Genomic DNA, 19,485 nt, shown 5'->3' with positions numbered 1-19,485 from the left:
GGCCACGTTCGACAATGTGACCGAGGAAGTGGATTTGGGTCTGAGCAAACGCGCATTTTTCCTTTTTTACATATAACTGGTGGTCCTGCAGCCTTTCAAAAACCCGGCGTAGGTGTTCTTGATGTTCTTCCAAGGTGGAGCTGTACACCACTACAAATTTGTCAAGGTAGTCATGGAACACTTGATTCATCAATGTACAAAATGTGGCAGGAGCATTGGTTAGTCCAAAGGGCATAACAAGAAATTCAAATGCGTCATACCGTGTTACAGAAGTGGTCTTTGGCTCATCTCCCTCAACAAGTCTGACCTGATGGTATCCAGATCTCAGGTCCAGTTTGGAGAAGTACTTGGCCCGGCTCAATTGATCAAATAAGTCGGCTATAAGCGGGATAGGATATTTGTTTCTTACGGTGACTTTGTTCAGGGCCTTGTAGTCAACACATAAGCGCAAACTCTCATCATGCTTCTTCTGGAATAGCACTGGCGCTCCGAAAGGAGCCTTTGATGGTCGGATGAACCCGGCTTGTAGAAGCTCATCTAACTGTTTTCTCAGCTCGGCCAACTCTGGCAGGGCCATGCGATAGGGAGCTCTAGCAGGGGGTTTTGCTCCTAGGAGGAGCTCAATTTCGTGGTCCACTGCTCGTCGAGGGGGTAGAACCTTAGGCAACATCTCTGGCATCACCTCTCCGAATTCTTCCAACACTTTCTTTACGCCATCGGGTATTGGTTCTACTTCCGACCCTTCTTTGTAGATCGGCATGGCCACAAACGAGGGTTCCCCTCTCTTTACCCCTTTCTTGAATTGCAAAGCCGAAATCATTTTCTTCCCACTCTTTGGCAAGATATTGGCTAGCACCACACATGGGTGTTCTCCTAAGAACAACAAGCAGCTAGCCGCGGGGATAGGGATCGCCTGAGCCAACGTCATGAAGTCCAATCCGAGAATGACATCAAAGTCATCCATAGGGGAGACTGTGAAGTCTACCTTCCCTTCCCATGGCCCCAATCGGGTTGTCACACTTTTCGAGCTTTCACTGATCGCAAAGGCTGGCGAATTGACCGCTTTCATTCGCCCACAGTCTTTACTAATCTGAAGACCACACCTTTTTGCTTCTTCTGGTGTGATGAAAGTGTCGGTTGCACCCGTATCCACCATGGCCTTGGTGGCTTTCCCATTGATCGTCAAGTTCACGTACATCAAGCCTCTATTTTGCTCTTTCTTTATAGTGTTCAATTGGGTAGGGAGGGCACTGAGGAACCTTATTGAGCCCATCCTGGCTGGCTCCTTTTCAGCTTCTTCAACGCTCTCTGGCGCTTTTGCGGACTCTTGGGATGAGGTCCTTAAGGCATTCAGGGCTCCTCGGTGCGGGCATTCAGCTACTCGATGCGGTCCCTTGCAAAGAAAGCAAGCTAGCGGTTGTCTGGGCCTGAAAATCCCTGCGTTGTTTGTCTTGGGCTGGGTGCTATCTCGCCCAAAGGACCTCCTGTCTGATCCCCCACTGAAGGGTCGGTCCACCCTAGTGATCTTTCCCCCACTCTCAAGGTTAAAGCTATTGCCAGTTGATGGAGGATTTTTCCGTTTTAAGGAGCCATCATTGTAATCATGAAGACGTTCCGCTGCAGCCATGGCCACATCTTGCACTTTCTGCCTTTGTAGCTCTGTCCTCGCCCACGGCTTGAGGCCCTCAAGAAAATAGAACATCTTGTCCTTTTTGGACATGTCTCGAATATCTAGCATTAGGGTAGAAAAGTTCCTTACGAACTCTCGCATCGTTCCGGTTTGCACCAACTCTCGAAGTCTCTTTCGAGCCATATACTCCACATTCTCCGAAAAAAATTGGTTTTTCAGTTTTCGCTTTAGATCCGTCCAAGTCTTAATTAGGCACTCGTCATCGACAAACTTGGAGCGCCACCACAACTTGGCATCCCCTGCGAGGTACATCGATGCCATTGTCACCTTGTCTTCCTCTGAACTTGTGTGTACAGCTCGGAAGTATTGTTCCATGTCAAACAAGAAATTCTCAAGTTCCTTAGCATCCCTTGCCCCCTCATAGCATCGAGGCTCCAGCACCTTGGGCCTTTGTCCCCTGTCCATCGAGCTCGAACTTGATCTGGCCACAGCTATTTGTAGGATGCTCACCTGGGCCCTGAGCTCCTCAAACTCCTTTTGGAGAATGTTTAAGGCATCTCTAGCCTCTTCGCTCACATTGTGGAGAGTATCGCACAACTCCCGCTGGGTTGTCTCGATCTCCCTCACTCGGTCTTTTGTCACCATATGAGTTTTCATTGCGGCCACCGCGGCCTCTAGTTCCTCAATTCTCTGCTGATGATCCGGTCCACCACTTGTGGCCATCTCATCCATTTCTCTAGCATTTCTCAACCGTGCTCTGATACCACGTGTCACGGACTAAGCTTTCTCTCAACAAGCACTAGCTCGTGTGGCACTTGAATGGACGCTTCTACCCAAGTCAGCCTTCAATAGATCGAGATCTGAACAAATAACCATAAACCATGGTTAGTCTCAAACATTCACAATAAGGCACAATATATCGAGGTCAATCTCAAGCATACACACAAGGCACATTCACATCGAGAAAGAAAGAAACACATCGAGGCAACAATCGGGGTGAATTATATTATAAACGGGAATCATACATCGGGACCTCCCACCATCACCAGGGCCAGGGGGCAGCCCTTGGTGGGTGGCCTAAGCTCGCATAGCACCCGGTGAGACAGCCCAACACTACGCTGCTGGCTCACCCCCCCCTAAAAGAGCCTTAGAACTTTTAGAGCTATGCTACCAGTAACCGTTACAATGTTTGAAATGGGGACACTTTTCCTAGCACAAGGGATCTACCCGGCCATGGCCTTATACATGGGTGGCTCATGGCAACCTAAGTCCCGGTCATGGCCCTATACAAGGGTGGCTCATGACAATTTGCATGTGAACACAATACTCTGTAGTGTGAGCACAATTATCTACCCATTTACTCTTATAAATTATAGCCTTGCACATTGATAATGTGCTTAATATTTGGTGTCTAGGTTCATCCATGAATCTAATCAAATCCCATCAATATTCATGCTCTCATTTTCCAGCTAGTGTGAACATAACTTCTATATTCTAACCCACCTTATTTCTACATTTGTTTAGTGAATTTGGACCAAAGGATAGGCCCATCTTATTTTTAGATAAAACCTTCTGAGTTTTAGCCCAACTTATAAAATGTGTTGGCACTCCGGTGTCAGGCTTAGTGGTTGTGGCTAAAGGATGGATTGGTTGGTGGTGCTGTGGTAGATTAAGGACTTGTTTGGTGCTTGTGCTGGTGGTGGCCGTATGGTGGAGAAAAAAACTAAATGGTGATAGAGCTGCCAGTAATCGTTGGGTTTTTTTTTTATGTATTTTTCACTCTAATTCTTTTGAGTTTTGCTCTGTATTTTTGCTCTATATTTTTCACTTTGATTTTCCACCCCTTTTGTGTTCTGAACAATGGTTTTTATAAAGATGATGAGGATAGGATGCCAATTCAAAAACTGAGCATCCTATCCCTTAATCTAAATTTTGAGTTTAAAAAGGCACTGAAAGTTCAAAAACTTAATTCAAATTCCAAATTTCAAACACAAAACTTTATCACCTGATTTATCCCTTTTTTTATCTTTTTATTTATTTTTCTACAAAATATTAATAAAAACAAAAGGAAATAAATTAAAGAATAAAAACAAATAGGCTTACATTGAGTCCAAAATAAAATTTGAGCCCAATACTCAGAGGATAAATCCAAATCAAATGGATTTGGCCCAAAGCCTCTTTTAAAATAACTTGAGATTCGAGAATAACCTGGGACAAAATAAGGTATCTACAACAACAATGCTCCCTTTGTGTTATATTGTCTTGATTTCATTTTTTGCATATTCTTTTCAATGATTACATGAGCACATCATACTTGAACTTATTTTCCAAAACTACCTATTTGCATGATAAGAAAGCCTATTTTAAGAACAAAATAATGTTAGGAAAGAAAAATGTTGAATATTTTCTAAAATTGTGGGTGCATCTTATGAGACAAGGATGTAAGTGAATCAAGACACTTCATATGTGATTGTGCAAGCAATAACTTTTCATTTAATGTTTGCACCTTCTTTTTGAAGTTTCATATTGGCTTGGTTTTGAAGGTTTGTATACTTTTATATTTCAATATGATTCTCTTTCTATAAGTTTACAATTCTTTAACTGAAGGATTGTGTTACTCGAAATTTACTTCCAAAAACTGGTAGCCACTTGTTTCCTTCGAAATCCCTGCTTGCAGAAAATAAAATTTATAGTAATGCTGTTGAAAACTGTCTAATATTTGCCCTCCCCCTTAAAAAAAAAAAAAAAAAAAACACAAAAACAGAACATTATAAGTGACTTTAGGAAATCCAAATATTGGATGTAAGGTGCTCTGAATGTTTGCAGTAGCATGTTTTGTTGATAGGGAATAATAGAATAAAAAGAAGCACAAGCTTGCAATTTTAACTGAGCTTAATTTGAAAGAGAAAGCCAACGTTGGAATTACTTGAAGATTGGAATATGTATTATTCATTATTTAGTTACCTTTAATGGGATGCTGGCATATGCACATTATTTTTCTTATTGTTATTATGTTGGAGCTCCTTTGTGTTCGAGATATTTTTCGAAACTAGATATTTTGAAACTAGTAAAAAGAATAAAATAAAGGAAATGAATTCTAATAGCTATCACTACTTCTTATTGCTGTAATTAGTTATCTTTTTTGGGTGCAAGATATATTTACGTTGATAATTCTGTATGTTATGTCTTAATATTTGCTGCTACTGTCTACAATTTGATTAAGGGTCTCTGTTTTGTATCAATGTGTTTTCTTGTCAGGTCGTTCGATTAGCTTCTTTCCAGCATGCTCCTTCTGTGCCACCTTTCTTGTCGTTGCCGAAGCAATCTAAAGTTGATGGGGATGATGCAACAATGCTAAAAGAGATGGAAGAAAGAAAGGTTACTGAGATAGCTGTTGGTGGTGGAGGGGTCACAGTAGCAGTTACTCGTTTTCCAACTGAGCAAAAACAATCAGTGGGAGCACTAATTGTGGTTGGTGTGAGAGATGGAGTTCTCTGGCTCATTGATAGGTAGTTTGTCCTGCACTCTGAGAAATTCAATGGCTTGCTAAAATATTTTATCACTGCACTTTCTCTTAATAATTTTCCCCCAATTTTCTCTTTGCCTGTTTTGTGGTTGACCTTTTCATTGATCGCATAAGTGGGGACAAATTTCACATGATGCCAATTTGGAATTCTTGTTCTTGTTTTAGTTGATTACATGCTTTTGGAATTTCTAAATGTTGCATTCTACTGGTGTAGCTCTGATTATTTCTGGAGACTTCTCAATTATTAGGCATGTTTGGATGACACTAGTGTAACTTTCTATATATAATTTTGCCACTAGTTCGCTTATTTTGCTTTAAAACAATTATTCATTGATATATATCTTGATCTTTTATACTTTTATTAAGGTAGTACTTTTCCAACATTCACCTCTTCCCTTTATATATTTGTGATGTGTATACCTTGAAGGCCTGTAATCTATGGTTCCATGATTATATAAATTATGCATATTAGAACATGTTCCTTGGGGTGGTTTCTTGATTAGAAATGCCCAGTTATTTTCATGTCATGCCCTATATTCATGTAAAACTCAGTTATAGTCATCCAGAATTGCAATTTATATTGTCAAATATGGGTTTCCATTACACTTATATTACTGTTTGTAGGTACATGACCGTGCATGCCTTGTCCCTAAGCCATCCTAGCATTCATTGTCGGTGTCTCACTGCTTATGGAGATGCTGTTAGCGCAGTGAAATGGTAGAAAATTTTTCTTCTCTACTTCAAACGAGATTACAATTTGTGCAATGTCATATTGTTTTCCTCCGTAAGGCAAGCTGGCTTGGCAGAGATCATAATGATGATTTAGCACAATTTATGCTTGGAATGGTTTATGCCACTAAAGCACGTCATTTAACTAACATATGGAAGAGGTTTGCCCTACCTATTTTGTGTTTGATTTCTTTTATGGTTATGGTTCCTATGTCTGGTTTTTTTACAATTTCAACTTTGAAATAAGCTTCTGTTTCTATCATAAAAAATTTCTATGTTAGATTTCTTTCTCTTAAACACACATGCCTTTGTATTCTTGCTTGCTTTTTATTTGCTATTCTTTTTTTTATTGTTATTTGTGTAGCGGAGTTTTACAAGTTCATGTGTCATGGATGTAAAAAGGAGTTCTGAATCCCACATCAAATATAAAGGTCAGTGGGGTATATAAGGGTTCACACCATCTCTGCTTTGTGACGCGTATTTTGTAGAACAAAACCATGAGCTCAGAAAGGGCAGAGCGGATAATATCTCACAAAGGTGTAAACTGTGGCAGGTAAGCTGATCCGGGACACCGGATAAGTGGATGTCATGGTTTTGGAGTTGCGCGACTCGGAGCTTAAGTCTCGACCCATGACACATGCATTATATATGCTTGTATTTCTGCATTGTATTAACACACACACACATTGATAAGGGTATTTTTCTTAGTCAGAGGGGACCAGGTTGGATGGGGTACTGTTACATGAGATAATAGGAAAAAACTAGAAGCATCAAGTGCAAGAATAGGCAATTGTTGAACGGCTCAAATGTAATAGCAGGACAATGAGCAGGAGATGTATGATTTCTGCTCTTTTGAGTTGATTTTATTCAAGCACTGAGGTTGTGGTAGTTTTTGGACAAGGAATCAGACTGGTTTAGAAAAGTAGAAAAGCCAGTGTCTCAAGGACTGAAGGATTGGAGTTTTTTTCTTAAAAAGTAGTGTTGAGTTGTTTCTTCAAATGGGGAAATTAAAATCTTACTTGATTATAGGAGTATGTTTAATCTCATTTCCCTATATAAGGTATTTCAAGGCACATGAACACCATGTCAATGCCACATCTGATTTTCTTTTAAAAAGTAAAAATATTAATAATTGATACATGGCTCTGTAGTAATCTTTGAGCTGAAGCATCTAGAGTCTCAGTTTATTAACTCTATCTGTATCAAGTTTATAAACACCTACGCACAGAGGCACCCTGCTTACCACCTTGGCTGTCTATGGTGGAACTCATCTTCTTTCCTTAGCACCAAAAGCAACTCCTTGGCAAATGCTGTTGAATCACCTGGTCTTGCCTTAAGTCTTTATTCTAAAAAATCGACTCAATAAAACCTTTTCTTTCTGTACAAATTTTAATTCTGTTGAATTCTCTTACTCTTAACAGCCTCATTTCTTTTGCAGAGTTGCAACTACCTGGCACCTAACGTACTAACAACCAAACATTGACTCCTGGATATAGAATTAAAACAAATCACATTACTAGCATTATGGGCAAACAATGCATATCCCCAATTGGGTTTAGCCCATATAGAAAACTTCTTTTAAATTTTTTTAATTTCATCAAACTTTGATTCCAGTGCAATCAGCAATCAAGTTAAAAGGCTTGAGCAGACTCTTAGTTTCTTCAAGGACTAATCTATCCCAGTTGATAACTCCATCTGTTAGATATCCATTTGCCAAATCTTTTTTTCTTTTGTTGCTAAAGTCAACACTTTTTCCACCTTTGTCAACCAAATTTTTTCGTGAGATTCTACCAACCCAAACAACCATTAATGTGTGTTTGATAAGCCATTTAAAGTTTTCAAACCATTGAAAATTAAAATTTTCTATGGTTTTTATTTTTTTCAATGTGTTTGATGAATCATTTTTAAAATTCACTTAATGGAAGATTTTCAATAAAAGTATTGAAAATGCTAAATAGCTTTTATCTACTTAATGTATCAATTCATTCAAGGAAAAAATGTTATTTAATTATATTAATCTTATATTCTTTCCTTTTAACTATTTATTCATTTCTTTCTTACTTTTACCTATTGAAAATAATTATAAAATCGCATCTCATTTATAAAATATTAATAAAAAAATTACTAAACATTTAATTTACAATAGCATACTAAACAATATTTATATCATAAATTCAGTGCTTAAATTTTTTAATTAAAAATGTAATACTTAAATTTTCAGCAGCCTTCAATTTGCATTCTTTTCCCCTTTTTTTGTCAAGACCAATAATATCCCTGATTGCACTTCATTTGCAATTCGTCAATTCACATGATTTATGGATCTATGGAGGAGAGGAAGAATTTCTTAGTATGAACTTTGATGCTCTAAATTAATTGTTAAACAGAGATTGTATCTGGTTTCTGTCAAAATAAAAACATTTTGATCTTTTTAAAGTATGATAAGGTGTTGATGTGACTTAAAATACCCCATTCAAGTAAAATAGATTAAAAATACTTGTATTAGGGAATTAAGTGTTTAATTAATCCTAGGTAAAAAAATTCAGTAGTGAGTCAGTAAAGTGATTAGAGAAGTGCATTCTTTTGAGGCAAATGATGTGATGATATAGGAGCAATTATTGATGTGCAAAGGATCAAATTACCATTCTATTTATCTTAGTGCTCTAAGTTTACCATCCACCTTGAAATCGGTTTGATTTTAGCATCTATGAAGTATGGACATGGGTCTAACACATGTATTTATGTCGGATTTGTGTTGAAAATACTGATACTTATTTGACATTGCCTGATACATGTTGAATACATATGGATACAGCAAAATAATTCAAAAAAATAAATTGTCATATTTATCTATGTAGTTGACACTTAAGTTAGAGGTGAAAAGTTAGTTGAAAAAGAAAATGTTTATAATAGGCCACTAAAGTATAATATTGGGCGAGATCAAATGGGCTTTTGGTAGGAAACTATTAAAAGGTTAATTATCAAGTTACAATTTTTAACCCTAAAAGCTATTGGACTAGATTAAGTTCAGATGTATGCAAACCCAATCATTGTATGTGCATAATAATAAATTTACATGAAGAAACTATGAAAATAAAATATTTTTGTAACATATTTATCAAATTTGAGAAGCTTTTTATTGCATAGTCTCTATTTTTATTTAAAATTAATGGAATTATAACTAATAATATATAACAAATGTTATAAAATGTTATATAATTTTTATTTATCCAAAAACATATATGTTTATATATATAATATTTGCTTAATGCTGTATCGTTGTCTTTATGTACCTGTAGCATCTACTTTAAATTTGGCTCTGAAAAGTAAAAGTTGTATGTACTGTCATTTGAATTGCGTGTGACTGTTATCTCAATTTGAAGTAATAAGCTATCAAAATAATATTTCTTACAAAAGGAACATTTATTTTTTGGCAACATAAATTCTTAATAAAAAAATATGATGTGTCAATTGAGTTTGAAATATAATAAGTATATATATATCTTTTTTTTCTCTTTCTTTTTCTTTTTTTCCTTTTGCCTTTCCCTTTTTATTCCTTCTTTGTTTTTCTATTTTCAATAATACACGTGCTACTTGCAACCAAAATTTTTATGAAGTACTTGATTTGTGGCTTTGACTAACTTTCATAATCAGAACTTTCATTTTAATTTGCCATAGCTTTCATTAAAATTTTCTCAAAACCCACTGCTTTTACTTTTTCTCTACAGCAGCTGCAAACCAACAGCAGTTATCCACCATCGTCATTTGCATCCACATTAACAAGAGCTCATGGCTCTCTTTTTGTCATATATCTTTGCATTAGTAGATATTCAAACTGACTCTAATGTTGAATTTCTGGTGGAATGCAATCATATATGCAAAATCAATTCGCAATCAAGGAAAAATAGTCATGGGATATTAACCTACCGTCGTGCTTTTCCTTTAATTTAGCAGCTCTAGTTTTTTAAGTTTATTCTAGCCAACAAAAATAGCATCATGAAAAATGAATTTGAAATACTACATTTTTATACATTCTTCTCCATCATCGAATCTTACTGTTTGCTCAAGAAAATAGGGGAAGAAAGTTGATGGTGGAAGTGCTATATGCCTATTGGAGTTTACATTGAAACATTCTCTATAAGTATATTATGTAGTTTTTCATGTTTGTGCCAATTAGATTGCAACAAGAGTCCTATGTTATTCTTGCATTGCATTCTGATCCATGGTTTCTTCAATTACATTGCTATTCTATGTTTTACAGGTTGGAGTTTGATTTTGCCATGAAGAGTAATGAGTTGAAAAGAGCTCTACAGTGTCTTTTTACAATAAGCAACAGCAGGGACATAGGATATGATAATCTCGGGCTTGATTTGAATGATATCCTTAATCTGACAGCCAAAAAGGAAAATCCAGTTGAGGTTGTTTAAGGAATAGTAAAATTTGCGAAGGAGGTTTTAGACCTTATTGATGTAGTTGATGCTATTGCCCAGGCTGACATTGCTCGTGAACCTCTTAAAAGGTTGGCTATTGCAGGTTCAGTGAAAGGAGCTTTACAGGGTCATGAGTTAAGAGAACTTGCTCTTTGCCTTGTTAATCATGGAGAGTTGACAAACCTGAGTGTTAGTTGCAACGTTCATATCTTCTTTTTCGAACTGGTTATTTGAGCTGCTTGATGCTTGCTTAAAGGTTTTAACAATTTTATGCTACATAAGTACTTAACTCCAGTTACCTTTTTTTATTATTTAAAACTTTCTATTCCAAGACTTCATCTCACATGTCTAGACCATCTTAATTATGTCTCCCTTTTTATTTTTAAATTTTTGACTAACCTTTATTTTTGTATTCAGTTGGTGCTATTCCTAATAGTTTCTTATATACCCAAATATCTTGCCATGCCTTCTCCATAAAAGCATTGTCTCCAAACACTGCAGTTGAAAATGTTGCTTCACGTCCCAATCCAAGGGAGATCAAGTTATTTACTAAACCCTGTAATCAAACACAATTTCTTTTACCAAACAGTAACCAAATAAAGAACATCAACTACAAAACTGTTAATTTTATCACGTCAAAATAATTTGGTAAACTGAATATTCTCAATGACAATGACTCTAGAAAGGTAAATAATTCCTTTTCAGTAATATAGGATTCAATAAATAAAAGAGAAAAATTAGTAAACTCATTTGAAGTATTACCGTATTTTCATTCATTAAGCAACTCAAAGAACTGTCGAAGACCTTTCTTATAACAGAAAACTAATGGCAGTAAATGTTTCCATTTTTCCCTGTAACATTATAGACACAAATTATAGAAAAAAAAAAAAGGAAAGTTGTCTGAAGATATTATTTTTAAGACTTAAAGCAATTATCAAATAAAAATCTAAGACTAATCTAATACAACTAATTTGAGTTACATTTGGCACATAAGATTAGTTAAAAGATAAGATATTAATCTTTTTATCATAAGTTTGTTATGCACTTAAATAAAAATATTAGATTATCGAAAGTATTAGATATCCTGTATCAATAAGATAACTTTATCTTATAAAAAAGTATGAGATTGTTTTCAATCTATAGGAGCATATAATTTATCAAAATTTTTAAATAATGAATTTTTTTTATTTTACCCTTAAATTTAAAAACCTAAATTTTCAATTATCAAATATTAGAAAATATTCTCCGCTTTTAAATTTTCTTCAAAATAAGTAATTTGTAATTCAAACTTTGATATTTTTGTAACTATAAGCTATAAGCTTTCTAATAATTTGTAAATATAAAATAATATATATTTTTATTCAAATTCAAATTTATTTATTATTTATCTGATGTATTTATTTGTTTATTATGAGTATTTTTTTAAGCCAAAACTATTGAAGAAATTTATCAATTGAAAAAATATTTAGGCAACTTTTAATTAACTAATAGATGATCTCTAAAAAAAATAATCGAGAAATTATATCATTTATGACTACATAAAAATCAAATTAATATATAAAGGATAATTTTGATCAATACAAAAATATTATTCTATCCTAATCTTAATCTTCCATATAACAAACATGATAAATGGTAAAATAATATTCTATCTTGTTTTTAATATTTACACACATCAAATATAATATAAGATGACATAAATTAATCTAAACTTATTTATAATATTATATTATTCTATCCTATTACAATATTGTGTACCAAATATAACCTTAATTTCAATTGATAGCTTTAATTTACTTCAACTAGAAAATTGCTTTACAATGAGGATTTTTGCTTTAGACGGATTTTTAGGAGAATTCGTGAATGCTTTAATGAATTTGTGGGATGCTCTTGATACTTTGATATAATTTGTGAAATCGTTATTGGCGCTTGATGTGATTAACTATGTGTGCTAACTTGTTTTTTTATATATTATACACAAACTCAAAAGCTTAATGTTTTTGAAGTTTCTATGTTTTGGTTTGAAAATGATTTTTGCAAGGGTTGAACTTTAAAGTATGAATTATTGTTTTAGCAGGTTCTGAAATGGAAACAAATTTGAATATTGTTGGATCCAATGTTTTAAACTTGCTCAAACAAAAAACGACGATAACTTTCTTCGGTTTTAATTGTTCATAGCTTTAGGTGCAAGCTGTTTTTGAAGGATTTTGGATCCTAAAATGTCAAAATCTGTTTTCGAATGATTATGGGCATAAAACCAATCTCACATCTTTCAAATTGTGATATAAAAACCATTCACACGGTTTTAATATTTCATACTTTTTTTCTTTTGATGCAATTTTAGGAGAATTCATGAATTCTCTAGGGATTTTGTGGGATGCTATTGATACTTGGATATCATTTGTGAAATCGTTATTGGCGTTAGACATGATTAACTGTGTGCTAACTTGTTTTTATATATATTTTGCACAAACTCAAAAGCATAATGTTTTTGAAGTTTCTATGTTTTGTTTTGAAAATCATTTTTACTAGAGTTGATCTTTAAAGTATGAAATACTGTTTTAGTAGGCTTTGAAACGGAAACAAATTTGAATATCATTCGATCCAATGTTTTAAACTTGCTCAAACAAAGAAAGATGATAACTTGCGTTAGTTTTAATTTTTCGTAGCGTTAGGTGCAAGCTGTTTTTGAAGGATTTTGGAGCCTAAAATGTCAAAATCTATTTTCGAACAATTATGGGCATAAAAACCATTCACACAGCTTTCAAATTGTGATATAAAAACCATTCACACAGTTTTAATACTTTTTTGCTTTTGATGCAATTTTAGGAGAATTCGTGAATGCCCAAAGGTATTTGTGGGATGCTCTTGAAACTTGGATATCATTTGTGAAATTGTTATTGGCGCTTGGTGTGATTAACTGTTTGTGCTAACTTGTTTTTATATATTATGCACAAACTCAAAAGCTTAATGTTTTTGAAGTTTATATGTTTTGCTTTGAAAATGATTTTTGCTAGAGTCGAGCTTTAAAGTATAAAAACTGTTTTCGCAGGTTTTGAAATGGAAACGATTTTAAATATCGTAGAATCCAATGTTTTAAATTTGCTCAAACAAAGAACGAGGATAACTTGCATTGGTTTTAATTCTTTACAATGTTAGGTACTAGCTGTTTTTGAAGGATTTTGGAGCCTAACATGTCAAAATCTGTTTTTGAACAATTATTGGCAAAAAAACCTTTTGCACAAGCTTTCAAATTGTGATATAAAAACCATTCGCATGTTTTAATTTTTCATACTTTTTTGCTTTAGAAGCATTTTTAGGAGAATTTGTGAATGCTCTAAGGAATTTGTGGGATGCTATTGATACTTGGATATCATTTGTGAAATCATTATTGGTGCTTGGTGTGATTAACTGTGTGTTAACTTGTTTTTATATATTATTCACAAACTCAAAAGCTTAATGTTTTTGAGGTTTCTATGTTCTGCTTTGAAAATGATTTACGCTAGAGTTGAGCTTTAAAGTATGAAATACTGTTTTAGCAGGTTTTGAAGCAGAAACGAATTTGAATATTGTTGGATCCAATGTTTTAAACTTGCTCAAACAAAGAACGACTGTAACCTGGGTTGGTTTTAATTTTTCATAGCATTAGGTGCAAGCTATTTTTGGAGGATTTTGGAGCCTAAAATGTCAAAATCTGCTTTCGAACAATTACGGGCATAAAAACCATTCGTACGCTTTTTATTTTTCACACTTTTTTGCTTTAGACACATTTTGAGGTGAATTCGTGATTGCTTAAAGGAATTTGTGGGATGCTCTTGATAATTGGATATCATTTGTGAAATCGTTATTGGTGCTTGATGTGATTAACTGTGTGTGCTAACTTGTTTTTTTATATATTATGCACAAACGTGAAAGCTTAAAGTTTTTGAAGTTTCTATGCTTTGCTTTGAAAATGATTTATTCTAGAGTCGAGCTTTAAACTATAAAATACAGTTTTAGCAAGTTTTGAAATGGAAACAAATTTGAATACCATTGAATCCAATGTTTTAAACTTACTCAAACAGAGAACAATGATAACTTGCATTGATTTAATTTTTCATAGCATTAGCTGTAAGCTGTTTTTGAAGGATTTTGGAGCCTAAAATGTCAAAATCTGTTTTTGAACAATTATGGCATAAAAACCATTCGCACAGCTTTCAAATTGTGATGTAAAAACCACTTGCATATTTTTAATTTTTCATACTTTTTTGCTTTAGACGCATTTTGAAGAATTCGTGAATGCTTAAAGGAATTTGTGGGATGATCTTGATACTTGGATATCATTTGTGAAATCGTTATTTGCGCTTGATGTAATTAACTATGTGTGCTAACTTGTTTTTTTATGTGAAAGCTTAAAGTTTTTGAAGTTTCTATGTTTTGCTTTGAAAATTATTTTTTCTAGAGTCGAGCTTTAAACTATGAAATACTGTTTTAGCAGGTTTTGAAATGAAAACAAATTTGAATATGATTGAATCCAATGTTTTAAACTTGCTCAAACAGAGAACGACGAGAACTTGCGTTGGTTTAATTTTTCATAGCGTTAGCTATAAGCTGTTTTTGAAGGATTTTGGAGCCTAAATTGTCAAAATCTATTTTCGAACAATTATAGGCATACAAACCATTCGCACAGATTTCAAATTATGATATAAAAACCATTCGCACAGTTTTGATTTTTCACACGTTTTTGCTTTAGATGCATTTTAGGAGAATTCGTGAATGCTTAAAGGAATTTGTGGGATGCTCTTAATACTTGGATATCATTTGTGAAATCGTTATTGGTGCTTGATGTGATTAACTATGTGTTCTAACATGTTTTTTTTTATCTATTATGCACAAAAATGAAAGCTTAAAGTTTTTCAAGTTTATATGTTTTGCTTTGAAAAAGTTTTTTTCTAGAGTCGAGCTTTAAACTATGAAATACTGTTTTAGCAGGTTTTGAAATGGAAAAAAATTTGAATATCATTGAATCCAATGATTTAAACTGGCTCAAACAGAGAACGACGATAACTTGCGTTGGTTTAATTTTTCATAACGTTAGCTGTAAGCTGTTTCTGAAGGATTTTGGAGCCTATATTGTCAAAATCTGTTTTCGAACAATTATGGCATAAAAACCATTCAAATAGCTTTCAAATTGTGATGTAAAAACCACTTGTATGGTTTTAATTTTTCATACTTTTTTCCTTTAGATGCATTTTTAAGGAATTTGTGGGATAGTCTTGATACTTGGATATCATTTGTGAAATCGTTATTGGTGCTTGATGTGATTAACTGTGTGTATTAACATGGTTTTCTGTATTATGCACAAACTTGAAAGCTTAATGTTTTTGAAGTTTCTATGTTTTCCTTTGAAAATGATTTTTGCCAGAGTCAAGCTTTAAACTATGAAATACTATTTTAGCAGGTTTTGAAATAGAAACAAATTTGAATATCGTTGAATCCAATGTTTTAAACTTGCTCAAACAAAGAGTAACGATAACTTGCGTTGGTTTTATTTTTTTTTTCACAGAGTTAGGTGTAAGCTGTTTTTGAAGGATTTTGGAGCCTAAATGTGAAAATCTGTTTTCGAACAATTATAGGCATAAAAACCATTCGCATAGATTTCAAATTATGATATAAAAACCATCCGCACAGTTTTAATTTTTCATACTTTATGCTTTAGATGTATTTTTAGGAGAATTTGTGAATGCTCTAAGGAATTTGTGGGACGCTATTGATACTTGGATATCATTTGTGAAATCGTTATTGGCGCTTGGCGTGATTAACTGTGTATGCTAACCTATTTTTATATAATATGCACAAACTCAAAAGCTTAATGTTTTTGAAATTTCTATGTTTTGCCTTGAAAACGATTTTTGCAAGAGTCGAGCTTTAAAGTATGAAAACACTGTTTAGGAGGTTTTGAAATGGAAACAAATTTGAATATCATTGAATCCAATGTATTAAATTTGTTCAAACATAAAACGAGCATAACTTGCAATGATAAAATTTTTCACAGCATTAGGATTAAGCTGTTTTTGATGGATTTTGGAGCCTAAAATGTCAAAATCTGTTTTCGAACAATTATGGGTATAAAAATTGTTCCCACAGCTTTCAAATTGTTATATAAAAACCATTCGCATCATTTTAATTTTTCATACTTTATGCTTTAGACGTATTTTTAGGAGAATTCGTGAATGCTCTAAGGAATTTGTGGGATGCTCATTATACTTGGATATCATTTGTGAAATTGTTATTGGAGCTTGGTGTGATTAACTGTGTGCTAAGTTGTTTTTATATATTATGCACAAACTCAAAAGCTTAATGTTTTTGAAGTTTCTACGTTTTGCTTTGAAAACAATTTTTGCTAGAGTTGAGCTTTAAAGTATGAAATATTGTTTTAGCAGGTTTTGAAATGGAAAAGAATTTGAATATTGTTGGATCCAATGTTTTAAACTTGCTGAAACAAAGAACGACGATAACATGCATTTGTTTTAATTGTTTATAGCGTTAGGTGCAAGCTGTTTTTGAAGGATTTTGGAGCCTAAAATGTCAAAATCTGTTTTTGAACAATTATGGGCATAAAAACCATTCACACAGCTTTCAAATTGTGATACAAAAACCTTTACATGGTTTTAATATTTCATACGTTTTTGCCCTAAGGAATTTGTGGGATGCTCTTGATACTTGGATATCATTTGTGACATCGTTATTGGTGCTTGGTGTGAATAATTGTGTGTGTTAACTTTTTTTTTATATATATATTATGCACAAACTCAAAAGCTTAATGTTTTTGAGGTTTCTATGTTCTGCTTTGAAAATGATTTCTGCTAGAGTTGAGCTTTAAAGTTTGAAATACTATTTTAGCAGGTTTTGAAACAGAAACGAATTTGAATATCGTTGGATCCAATCCTTTAAACTTTCTCAAACAAAGAACAACGGTAACTTGGGTTGGTTTTAATTTTTCATAGTGTTTGGTGCAAGCTGTTTTTGCAGGATTTTGGAGCCTAAAATGTTAAAATCTATTTTCGAACAATTATGGGCATAAAAACCATTCGCATGCTTTTAATTTTTCATACTTTTTTGCTTTAGACACATTTTTAGGTGAATTCGTGAATGCTTAAAGGAATTTGTGGGATGCTCTTGATACTTGGATATCATTTGTGAAATCATTATTGGCGCTTGATGTGATTAACTGTGTGTGCTAACTTGTTTTTTTATATATTATACACAAACGTGAAAGCTTAAAGTTTTTGAAGTTTCTATGTTTTGCTTTGAAAATGATTTTTTCTAGAGTCGAGCTTTAAACTATGAAATACTGTTTTAGCAGATTTTGAAACGGAAACAAATTGAATATCGTTGAATCCAATGTTTTAAACTTGCTCAAACAGAGAACGATGATAACTTGCGTTGGTTTAATTTTTCATAGTATTAGGTGTAAGCTGTTTTCGAACAATTATGGCATACAAACCATTCACATAGCTTTCAAATTGTGATTTAAAAGCCTTTTTAATTTTTAATTTTTTTTTTTTGCTTTAGACGCATTTTTAGGAGAATTCATGAATGCTTAAAGTGATTTGTGGGATACTCTTGATACTTGAATATCATTTGTGAAATCGTTATTGGGGCTTGATGTGATTAACTGTGTGTACTAACTTGTTTTTTATGTATTATGCACATACTCGAAAGCTGAATGTTTTTGAAGTTTCTATGTTTTCCTTTGAAAACGATTTTTGCCAAAGTCTAGCTTTAAACTATGAAATACTATTTTAGCAGGTTTTGAAATAGAAACAAATTCAAATATCATTGAATCCAATGTTTTAAACTCGCTCAAACAAACATCAACGATAACTTGCATTGGTTTTAATTTTTTTTTCATAGCATTAGGTGTATGCTGTTTTTGAAGGAGTTTGGAGCCTAAACTATCAAAATCTGTTTTCGAACAATTATATGTGTAAAAACCATTAGCACAAATTTCAAATTGTGATATAAAAACCATTCGCATAGTTTTATTTTTTCATACTTTATGCTTTAGACATATTTTTACGAAAATTTGTGAGTGTTCTAAGAAATTTGTGGGAGGCTACTTGGATTTATTTCTGAAATCGTTATTGGCGCTTGGTGTGATTAACTATGTATGCTAACTTGTTTTTATATAATATACACAAACTCAAAAGCTTAATGTTTTTGAAGTTTCTATGTTTTGCTTTAAAAACGATTTTTGCCAGGGTCAAGCTTTAAACTATGAAATACTGTTTTAGCAACTTTTGAAACAAAAATGAATTTGAATATCGTTGAATCCAATGCTTAAACTTGCTCAAACGAAGAGCAACGATAACTTGCGTTGGTTTTTTTTTTTTTCTTTCATAGCGTTAGGTGTAAGCTCTTTTTCGAATGATTTTGGAGCCTAAAATGCCAAAATCTGTTTTCGAACGATTATAGGCATAAAAACCATTCGCACAGATTTGAAATTGTGATATAAAAACCACTCACACAGTTTTAATTTTTCATACTTTATGCTTTAGACGTATTGGCGCTTTGTGGAACGATTATATGCTTTATACTTTATGCTTTGTGGAATGCTTTGGATATCATTTGTGAAGTCGTTATTGGCGCTTGGTGTGATTAACTGTGTATGCTAACTTGTTTTTATATAATATGCACAAGCTGTTTTTGAAGGATTTTGGAGCCTAAATTGTCAAAATCTGTTTTCAAACAATTATGGGCATAAAAGCCATTTACACGTTTTTTATTTTTCATACTTTTTTGCTTTAGACACATTTTTAGGTGAATTCGTGAATGCTTAAAGGAATTTGAGGGATGCTCTTGATACTTGGATATCATTTGTGAAATCGTTATTGGCAGTTGATGTTATATATATTATGCTAACTTGTTTTATATATATTATGCCGAAACACAAAAGCTTGATGTTTTTGAAGTTTCTATGTTTTGTTTTGAAAACGAGTTTTGTTACAGTCGAGCTTTAATCTATGAAATACTATTTTAGTAGGTTTTGAAATGAAAATGAATTTGAATATCGTTAAATCCAATGTTTTAAATTTGCTCAAAAAGGAACAACGACAACTTGTGTTGGTTTTACTTTTTTTTCACTGCGATAGGTGGAAGCTGTTTTTGAAGGATTTTGGAGCCTAAATATC

General features: G+C 33.2%; 1 pseudogene; it reads left to right on the top strand.

Annotated features, from left to right (window-relative positions):
• The window catches only part of LOC111297517 (uncharacterized), a 35,172-nt pseudogene extending 24,570 nt beyond the window's left edge, over positions 1 to 10,602 (top strand).
• The last annotated feature ends 8,883 nt before the right edge of the window (positions 10,603 to 19,485 follow it).

Source organism: Durio zibethinus, chromosome 12 (assembly GCF_047325235.1).
Source record: "Durio zibethinus cultivar Kanyao isolate XHJ-2024 chromosome 12, ASM4732523v1, whole genome shotgun sequence".
NCBI classification, from domain to species: domain Eukaryota; kingdom Viridiplantae; phylum Streptophyta; class Magnoliopsida; order Malvales; family Malvaceae; genus Durio; species Durio zibethinus.
The sequence above is the reverse complement of the archived record's forward strand: the minus strand, read 5'-3'. Positions and strand labels throughout refer to the sequence as shown.